Below are 9,740 nucleotides of genomic sequence, written 5' to 3'. Positions count from 1 at the left end.
CCACTACAGATTACAGAATACATGCCCCAAAATGTATTTTGTAACGTATTCCGTTACGTTACTCAATGAGAATAACGTATTCTGAATACTTTGGATTGCTTAATACATTATCATGCTTTTTACAACTACATGAATGTACTATTGCTGTGTGATTTATTACGATTACTGAAGGTCCGCGGCTCTGAACCGTAGTAAAGGGACCTCTGGCTAATACATCGGGTTCCTTGTCGGGCTCGTAGCCGAAAAATAGCTTTACTTTGTTGTCTGGGTCACGTTTTAGACAGAGAGAGGATTTGAAAGGCTGCTCCAACGGAACTTATTGTTTCGGAGGAAAACACGAACACGGTGTACAGTCGAGTCTTAATAGCGTACTGGGCTGGTCAGGCACTCTTCTTGGCTGCAGTGGTTATTATTATATTTACATGCTTCCAGCTCCCGTTTCTGCTCGGTGACAACTCGTACTTTTCCACTCTCCTATTTCTCCCTCCTCGCGCTCACAGACACATTACGGCAGTCCATTCTCCCTGCAGCACGGACTACACTGCCTATGAGGCTACATTCTTTAGGGCTATGCCTGTAACATTCTGCCTGTTAGCTTAGCACAACAACACAACAAAAAGGCGCTCTCTCACCCAGGAAACACACAGTCGCAGAGAAAGCGCGTCACCCTGTAACCATGGCAACCGTAACGCTGCCACCTGGAACAACAGAACAAACAAAACCCAAACAGTCCTGACCCGCGACAAAATAATCCATTTATTTCAACAAAGTAACTTTATTCTAAATACCACCTTTTTTAAACGGTAACTGAAACGGAATACAGTGTACAGCATATTTTGTAGTTTAAATACGTAACGCGGTACCATGGAATTCCGTTACTCCCCAACACTGCATGTAAATGTGTTAATAATGTTTGTTAAAATGCTTTCCCATTAAACAAAAAACAAGGACGCAGAGTTCACCAACAGGGAACACTGGTGCTCAGAAAACAGCTCAAAACAAACCAAAACAAGTCCATCAAAGTTTCAGGAACCAAGGAAACAGTTCTGAAAAGGTTCAGGGGGTCGGCCTGAAGGTCGACGGGCCAAGAGTCCAGAATATAGTTCAGAATATAGAAGCTAGCGATTGCGCCGGAACAGGTCCGGAAGCGGGCCGCGCGCAAGGCAGCGACGGCGACTGAGGCCGGCTGCGCGGAAGATCTGGGTTAGGCTTGTATTAGTTAGGTTGGGTTTAATTTAGGTCTCCAGGACATGTGCTCTGAAGTGAAGGAAACACAACTACGTTTACATGTCTCCTGATATGTCTGTGACTACATATAGCTCTATTCAGATATACATAGCCATTTATTAATATTTATTTTGTACTGTATATAATACTTTTTGTAATTAACTTGTGCATGCATCTCCAAGTTAAAGGTGTTTTCCAGCACAATTCAATTTTCTATTCCTTTGTCCTCACCTGTGCATTTATGCATGCAATAATGTGATTAATAATATAATCTTAGTGAATGAAAGAAAAACTATCACTCATTTCAAGAAGGCTGTGCTCTAAAATGAAAGCTGTGTTTCAGAGCCACCACTGTCGTTATCATCAGAAGAAAATTCTGATGGGATTGAAAATAAAATGGATTCATGAGTTCATCCTCCCTGCAGGGTGACCTTGTGACTTCCTTGAAAAGTGATTGAGAAAGAACATAATACATGTGATTGAAATAATAGAGGTGCAAGAGTCACATTCAGGGATCCAGCGGTAAGTCTTTACTTTCATCACTTTGCTCGTGCTGTATATAAAGATGAAGAAACCATCTTAGTCACACACGGGTTAGCAGATAATTTAACTGCATTTCACAGCAGCTTAGCAGAGTCAACTTTGAGTACTAAAACACCTCAAATGGTTTATGGCGAACATTTTCAAATTGTATCTTTTTTAAAAGTATGAACAAAATGAAATTCATGGGTTATAAAAAGCAACAGTGCTGAATGAATGTCAAAATTAACAAAATGTAAAAAAGTGGTCAATTTGTAGTCTGCAGCTTGAAATTTCATCATTTCTTATTGTACTTTTTTAATTTTTTATGTTTTCTTTAGTTATGATTATTGTTAGTATTAAACAATTATGCATATTTAATTTGAAAAATGCTTGTTTAATATGAATTTTCTTAAATATTATTCTCATAAATCCTGCTTAGCGACACAAGTTTATGTTAGAAACGGGTTGGAGAAGAAAGTACAGAAAAATAAATTAACCGTTTGGACAATACTTTCTTTCTAAAGGTACAGATGAACTGCTCCTGTCTTCTGTGTTCTCCATGTTGGCCTTGTCTCGGTTTGTGTTTGTGTGTGTGGCTGATGAAGCTCTTTACCTCCTGCCCTTTCAGCTCCTCTGCAATCAATGAGCACACCTCTGGCTCATCATTATATTAACATGCTGTGTATCTACCCAGATTCTCCAGTCATTTTTTGACATGCCTACCAAACATGCCTACAGGTAAAGCAGGAAAACAGCGATTGTGAGTTTTATGTGATTATGTGTAGAATATATTAGTGTATTACACAATATGTAAGCAGTAATTCATTTTTTTTCTAGCTGTGCTAGAGCTTTCCAATGCAATATATAGTACAGTATTTCTCGGTTCAATGTAATAGAGTGGGGATATTAAATAGTAAAAAGTATACATAATAGTATTTTATTCAATTTTCCACCACTCGTAGCAAGGACAAGTTACTATCATGCATTGTATTGCTTTACACTGTGTGCTTATAGTAAAAAACCTTTAAAGTTGAGTAAACTGCAAACAATGAATTTAGATGTCACACAAGGACATGTGGAAATCTACAGCAGTTGAGTTTAACTTCACTGCTCCTGCCTTCCTAATGTTACTAAAGCCTTACTAAAAGCTGATTTTGCCAAGAACATTTTCAGTTCAATGCAATGAAGCAAATCTGACCTCAGGTAAGGCAGGGAGTGATTTTAAGATTCATTTTAAGGTTATTTTTGGTCCTGATTTGAAAACTACAACCTGTGTAGCCTCTCTCCATGCTGGCGTGACCATTTTGAGCCATACAAAGCCTGACAACCGCAGTTCCTCTGGACATTAATATTCACTGGTATCTGCCTCAAAGAAAATCCCTTTACAAATCCAGGAATGCATCTCCTGTGGATTTCAGGCTTTTACATTTCACCAGTGTGGATGTCCTCCTGGCTTAACGGCTTGAAAAGTGCATCTTCAGCGCTACATAGTATGTATTATTCTCCCTTATTTTCCATGCGAAGTCTGTATAGGTTATATATAATTTATTTTTGTTCCCTAGCTGAGGCAAGGTCAGATCAGTTTGGACAGCATTTCAACAGCAACTAATATAAATATGTATTATTAAGGCAAGCATCTGAGAACTTTTGGCTTTTACTGTAAGTATGTGTCAGTCATGATGGCAGCAGAAAGTGTTCTGTAAGCAAAGAGAGTGTAATGATAAGTGTATATCACATCATAAGTTGAGCAGTATGGTCCTTGAGTTGTGTTTTATTATGCATCAGTGGATGTGCTTCTATTTGAGTGTCACTGATGGTTACTTTATATAAATAAATTGATTCCGACTGTGAATTGTTGAAGTAACCTCTTACCCCTACTGCAAATTAGATACTGCAGCCAAGGATGAATAACGGTTGGGGATTTGGTTACTATGTGATTAAAATTAAGAAATAATTGGATGCATGTTGACTCTTAGGTTAAGCCATTTACAACAGTGAGGGGGGATATTTACATTTGGTCTCCGACTCTCTGAAATCAAACACTCACCCAAAAACAATCAGCTTAAATCTTTGATGTATAACTCATTCCTGTTTAAGTAGAAAAAAAAAGGCAATAAAAGAAACCCCCCCTTCCATTATTATACTTCCTCCATTAAAAAATAATAAATAAATAAATAAAAACTGTAAGATTGTGTCCCACTTTGGCTACCCTGCAGGCTACTATTACAAAAAAGCAAAAAAAATCTCCCATCGATCATTGGGCACACATGTCAAGACTGCCCTAATAAAAATGAGGTGTAAATAATGTAGGGGGCAGATATGGCGAGCAGCACCATTTGCTGTGTGGAGATATAGGCTATAAAAACAGCAGCACTGTTTGTCTCAATCTCAGCTGTTTCAGTTTTCTGTTTATCTCCACTCTACCATTTCAGCAAAGTGCCACACTGTAAGGATGATTTTCCAATGTGTTTAGACAAGATGCGGATTTTGGAAAAGCAGTTTCAAATATGTGATGTGCTTTTTGGCCAGTGTTACCATATTTGGGTGTGGTTGCAATAATCGAAATCATACCCCTAGGAACAGGACATAATAAACTGGATATATTAAAAAAATGGACATCTCCACCATCATGTCACCAATGAGCTGGTGAGCATTTTGAAACCGGAAGTTTAACATTGTCACCATCTTGCTTTTTGTTGTAAAAGTTTATTTGGAAAATAGTGCACTTGGACAATACACTGTATGTAACACAAGGAGCAGCATTCTATCTAAAAGTCACCAGGTGGCGATAGCTGTGGATGCACTTCTGTCCCATCCTTTATACTGTCTGTAGTTCTTAAATAGGCTTTTATTTGCACAACAAGATGTAATATTTGTGAAAACTGCACAAAAATGCTTTTTAAATATGATTTAGTAGTCCATTTAAGTGACTACTTTTGTCATTAAAATGCCCAAACGCCGATAATAATAATGTTTGTTTCATTTTAATCACACTTTGATTCGTTTTCCAGCTTGCTGCACATCGTTTATGTAAATGTGAACGACGTAATCACACTCTGTTGTGGATCAAAAAAACAAGATCAACTCCAGAGTGGTATGGTTAGCACGAGAACATGATTCAACCCAGCCACTAGGTGTACACTGCATGTTTCAGCTAAATGCCTTCCATATTGCCAATAAGAAGACTGAATGTTGTTTTGTAAAGACATATTTGAGTTTTCTCTGTGTGAAAATTAAAAGCTACAGATTTACAGACTCAACTAATTCAGACCAAAAAAAAAAAAAAGAAACACTAAGTATTTATAATTTCAACCTATGAGATATTAAAAAGAACCTTCACCTTCCTTCACTGCAGAAGTTTATATAGTTTATATAGTTTAAATAGTTGCCTGTTGAAATACTAAAAGATATATTTTTCATTACATTCTTTTAATGTTTTTATCTCTCGGTTTTATAGTTCCTGCAAATGTAAGCATTCATTATATTATATTTTTCCAACCATTTCAGAAAGGTAGGTATTTTCAGTAGGAGCTAAAGTCAGTCCTATGTTTTGCACCATTCCTTGCTATAATTTCAACAACGATAATGAGCACTCGTGTACCTGAGATATTAAGGCCACTGCAACCTTATCAGGTTATGTACCGTCTGACCTTTTCAGTTTAAGAAAAACACACATTCTCAGAAGCCAGCTATTAAGTGTCACATTGTTTCTAACCAGTGAACCTGGTGATTTGGACGTTGTGATATGCAGAGTTGGTGCTTTGATATATGTCCCACTGTCAAAATTCATATGCTTTAGAAACCTGTCTGCACTGCTCTGAGTGTTTTCTCCCAGTACAATAGAGATGTCACACAGGGACATGAGGAAAGCCCCATTCTTTAACCCTGGAGCCCCTGAAAACCACAGAAGGAAGCCCTCACTGATAAAAAGAAAGTGGGTGGGGCAATACCTCCCCTTACTGCAGCTACTGTGAAGTGCACTCTTGCGGGTACATATCCTACTGCATGTGACGATAATGAGAGCAGGAAGGAAGGCAATGACTTTGTAAGTGACAAGGACCTGATGTACGAGGGCCCGGTTAATTGGTGCCTGTTATAAGGTGATGCATATCTTGCTGCCCTGTTACAGGACATCTGGCTGAGCTCCAGTCGTCTCTGTTCACATGGTGCATTTATGACTCACAGCAATTTTCACAATGAAATATTTATGATTGTAACTTGGCTTCCTAAGTTCATGTACACAGGGGTCTGGGCTGTCCAGATTGTTATGTTTTATGTTACAGGAGTTAGGCCAGCATGACATGGTAGCAATCATTAATCACAATTTCTCTATTCAGATGAGTTAAGTTAACTTGTAGTCATGACAACAAAACAAAACAGTTAAATAATCCAGGAAAAAAAACATCTTATTAAAAATCAGCTATTTGAAAGGTTACTGTAGGTCATTTTTGTTTAATAAGATTATATTGCACTTAATAAATAATATTAATTTTAATTTTTCCATGTGCAAGGACATTTCTATATCTCAGTAACAGTTGTACAGTGAATGCAATATTTTTGGTATTACAAACAAATAATAGCCTACAGAAATTATGCTATGAAATTTTAAATTTCTTGGATTATTATTATAATTATTTTAAAAAACATTACAAAACTATTTTCATATGTCTAAACAGCTTATTACAAACAAAAGTTAAATTTCATAGGGCAGTGCTCTTGAATCACATTGTCAGTTATGAAATAAGATGACAAAGTAGACTCGCTTTATCAACATGGCTTCATTTTCTATTTTAAATCAAAAGTCAATTTAAACGAGTGCTTTTTCATAATTCTAAACAGAACTTTTCTATTTTTAAGGATCTACTATTCTCTCAAATGACTTACTAACCAGGCAAAGTTTGATGTGGTGCCAAAAACAAGGCAACTCAAATTGGAGTTACCAACAACCTCAAGTTCTTTTCATTAAAAATTGTTGGAACTTTACACAATAACATTGTAAAAGCACTAAATGAGGGTCCTGATCTGAAACACTCAAAAATTCTTAAAAGTTTCGAGAATTTTAAAGGTGTAGATTTAAGATCTAACAAAATATGTTTCACAGGAAAGCTTCAGGCATTTGAGAAATGTGGAGAATGGTAGAAGAATAAAGTGTTTTGGTTATAAATCATTAAAGATCTTCCCCATTTCATTTTTATTTGTTTTTAAACAGGACAAAGCAGATGCAGCATGAGAGAATAAAGTCAGATAAGGGGGAATGGTACAGTTCTTACTTTAGAGGTTGTGATTTGTTTAATATGCTTAAAATAATTATTCCCTGTCATTCTTCATCTCTACAGTGACATGACAGGTCACCAGCAGTACACACACCAAAGGGCAGCAAGTCTAATCAATAAAAAACAAATTAAAAATGAGTGACACTGTTTTCAGACTTCTTGCCAAGAATCACACAACAAACTGAAAAGACTCAACCAAACAACCCTGTCGTGCTCTGTTTTTTTTTTTTTTTCTTGCCGACAAAAAAAATTTCAAAGCATCACCAGAGGAGCTGCTCTCTATCATCATTTGGGGTAAAGCGACAGGGTGAAGAGGCCAAAGAAAACTCCCCGGTAACAGCCAGAGGATTGTATGTTCACCTGGCTGAGGATATAACATGTACATTCATAAAGCTAAACTGCTCATGCCTGACTGCCAAGACAAGGTGTGCTTTCACACCAGAAAACTCCCTCTGGTGGGTTTCTTTGATGTCATTTAAGGTCATTTTCAAGAAGATCATAAAAAGTCAGTTTTCATTTAGAACTTTTTGCTAGTCTTCTAATTGTTTTTGAATGAAAAGCACCTTCCTGTACACCTTGCTTTTCTTTAGTTTGTTGTAAATGCCCAATTTAATCCTTTTTATAATGCCATGTGTGTTGTGGGCCTGATTCACAGCCTTGGCTTCTCTGTGTATGGACATGCAGCAGCAACCTGCTTCCTAAAACGATTGACCTTGAATTGCGAGTGAAATAAATTAATTGCGACTGGTTAAGAAGTCAAAATTGATTTTGGCACCCATCCCCTTTAAAAGTTATTGGCTTGTAAAATTCTGTAATGATTCCAGAGCTCCTGCTGTTTGAATCTGTCCCTGGAAGTCCTGCTCTGACCACTTGATCAAGTCTGTCAGCAGTTTCACCACACGCCTCAAACTTGTACAAGGACAAGGTAAAAAATGTCTCTGTTATGGATCATCACTGGTGATGAGGCTGAAACCCAAAAACTATACAGCTGCAGTTTGTTATGTTTCTTTTTTGGTGGGAAGGGATGTAATTCAATTTCTTTACTGCCAGTTCCCAGCAATAGTCAAGGTGCTTTATGATATGAGCTAAAGATCCTCCTTTGTTACAGAAATAACAAAATTGCTCTATATGAGCAAGCACTCAAAGTACCTTTTGAAAGGAAGAGACCTCTGCCAGAAAAAGGTTCATGCATTGACAGCCATGTGTCATGACCAGCTGGGCAGTGAGAGGAAAGAATATCCACAGGCTTGTGAATTTATCCCCCAAGGCCAAACCTTCAATTCAGTGTTCTACTATAAAGCCCTGCAGTGGCTGAAGGAGATTTGCCACAGACTGTGCCATATGTGACGGACTGGCGACCTATCCAGTATGCACCCTCACTTTCTCTCTTTGCCAGCTGGGATAGGCTTCAGCTGCCCCCTGCGACCCTTAGTTGGGTAACTGAAAGAAAATGGATGGCTGGATCAATGTGGCAGATAGCCACCAAGCCATGGTGCGCCCACTGACAAACAATTTGCCTATTGATTCAGAGAACTCCTTTCATCTAGGAGGAAAAGAGGCACATTAGTGCTCAATATCTGATTGTGGTCTCATTATGTCCTGATTTGGGTTCTCATTAATTAGTTGGTGAACTATAGTATCTGACTATTTACCTGCCCTGCAATAGACTGGTGACTTGTCCATGGTGTCCTCCGCCTCTTGCTCAATGACAGCTGGAATAGGCTCCAGCAACCCTGAATTGGATGAGGGAATTTGATGGATGGATGGACGGACGGATAGATGAGTCATTTAGCCGCTAAATGAGCTCCTGTCTTCACATGGTTGCTGGAAACATTATCTGTGTGCCATCACCTGTAGTGCTTGGCAGATGCTATGATTTGTGTTAATGAAGCTAATGAAAGCAAGAGAGTTTGCTAGAAAAGCAGGGTTGCAGGCTATAGGACCAAAAAGACTTAAAAAGATACTGAAACACCATCTCTGCAGATTCGAGCTAGGGGCTTGTCACTGTTGTTGGGCATTTCACAGTATACACAAAATGGATCAACTATATAACAAACAAAAAGAATTCAGAGTAGCAGCTGTTCTTATTTCGGTTCAACAAATAAATTAGCAGACAAAAAGTAAGCTTAGTGCTGTTTACTTTTCTCCCCTGATCAACCCCATGTGAAATCAATGGTATATCATTAAAAATGAATTAGTTACATTTTTCTAAATGAATATAACAAGTCATTTGGAGAAACCTCACAAACTCACAGTGACTCATGTGACAGTGCCCGTGGTGATTTTTGTATAGAGCTCTGGGTTCAGAAGAGCAGCTGCTGGGAGAAACAAATTCTATAAACATTTCCTTGGCAACCTTGGAGCACTTGAAGGTTTACCCAATATGACTGTGAATATTTTAAGAATCACTGCTGCTGAAAAATAACACGGGGACATAAAGATGTCTCTTTCAGAATGTTATTTTGCTGCATGCTGGGAAATATGTAAAGTTGGTCCACAGGGTGCCAGAAAGAGAAAATCTCACAGAAGCAGCTAATCACAAATATGTGTACAAAACTTTGTGTGTTGATCATTTTAGTGTAACAGCTAGTATAAACAAACTCTATGCAAATAACACCACATTTGGCGTCATACACAAATTACCATGTGAAACTAAACACAGCCTTTCAGGTTTTCAGTTACAATGCACCCTAAGACAGCTTTGTGCATGTAAAATAT

This window comes from Simochromis diagramma, unplaced genomic scaffold (assembly GCF_900408965.1).
Source record: "Simochromis diagramma unplaced genomic scaffold, fSimDia1.1 OVJJ01000585.1, whole genome shotgun sequence".
NCBI lineage: Eukaryota > Metazoa > Chordata > Actinopteri > Cichliformes > Cichlidae > Simochromis > Simochromis diagramma.
Note: the sequence above shows the minus strand (reverse complement) of the source record.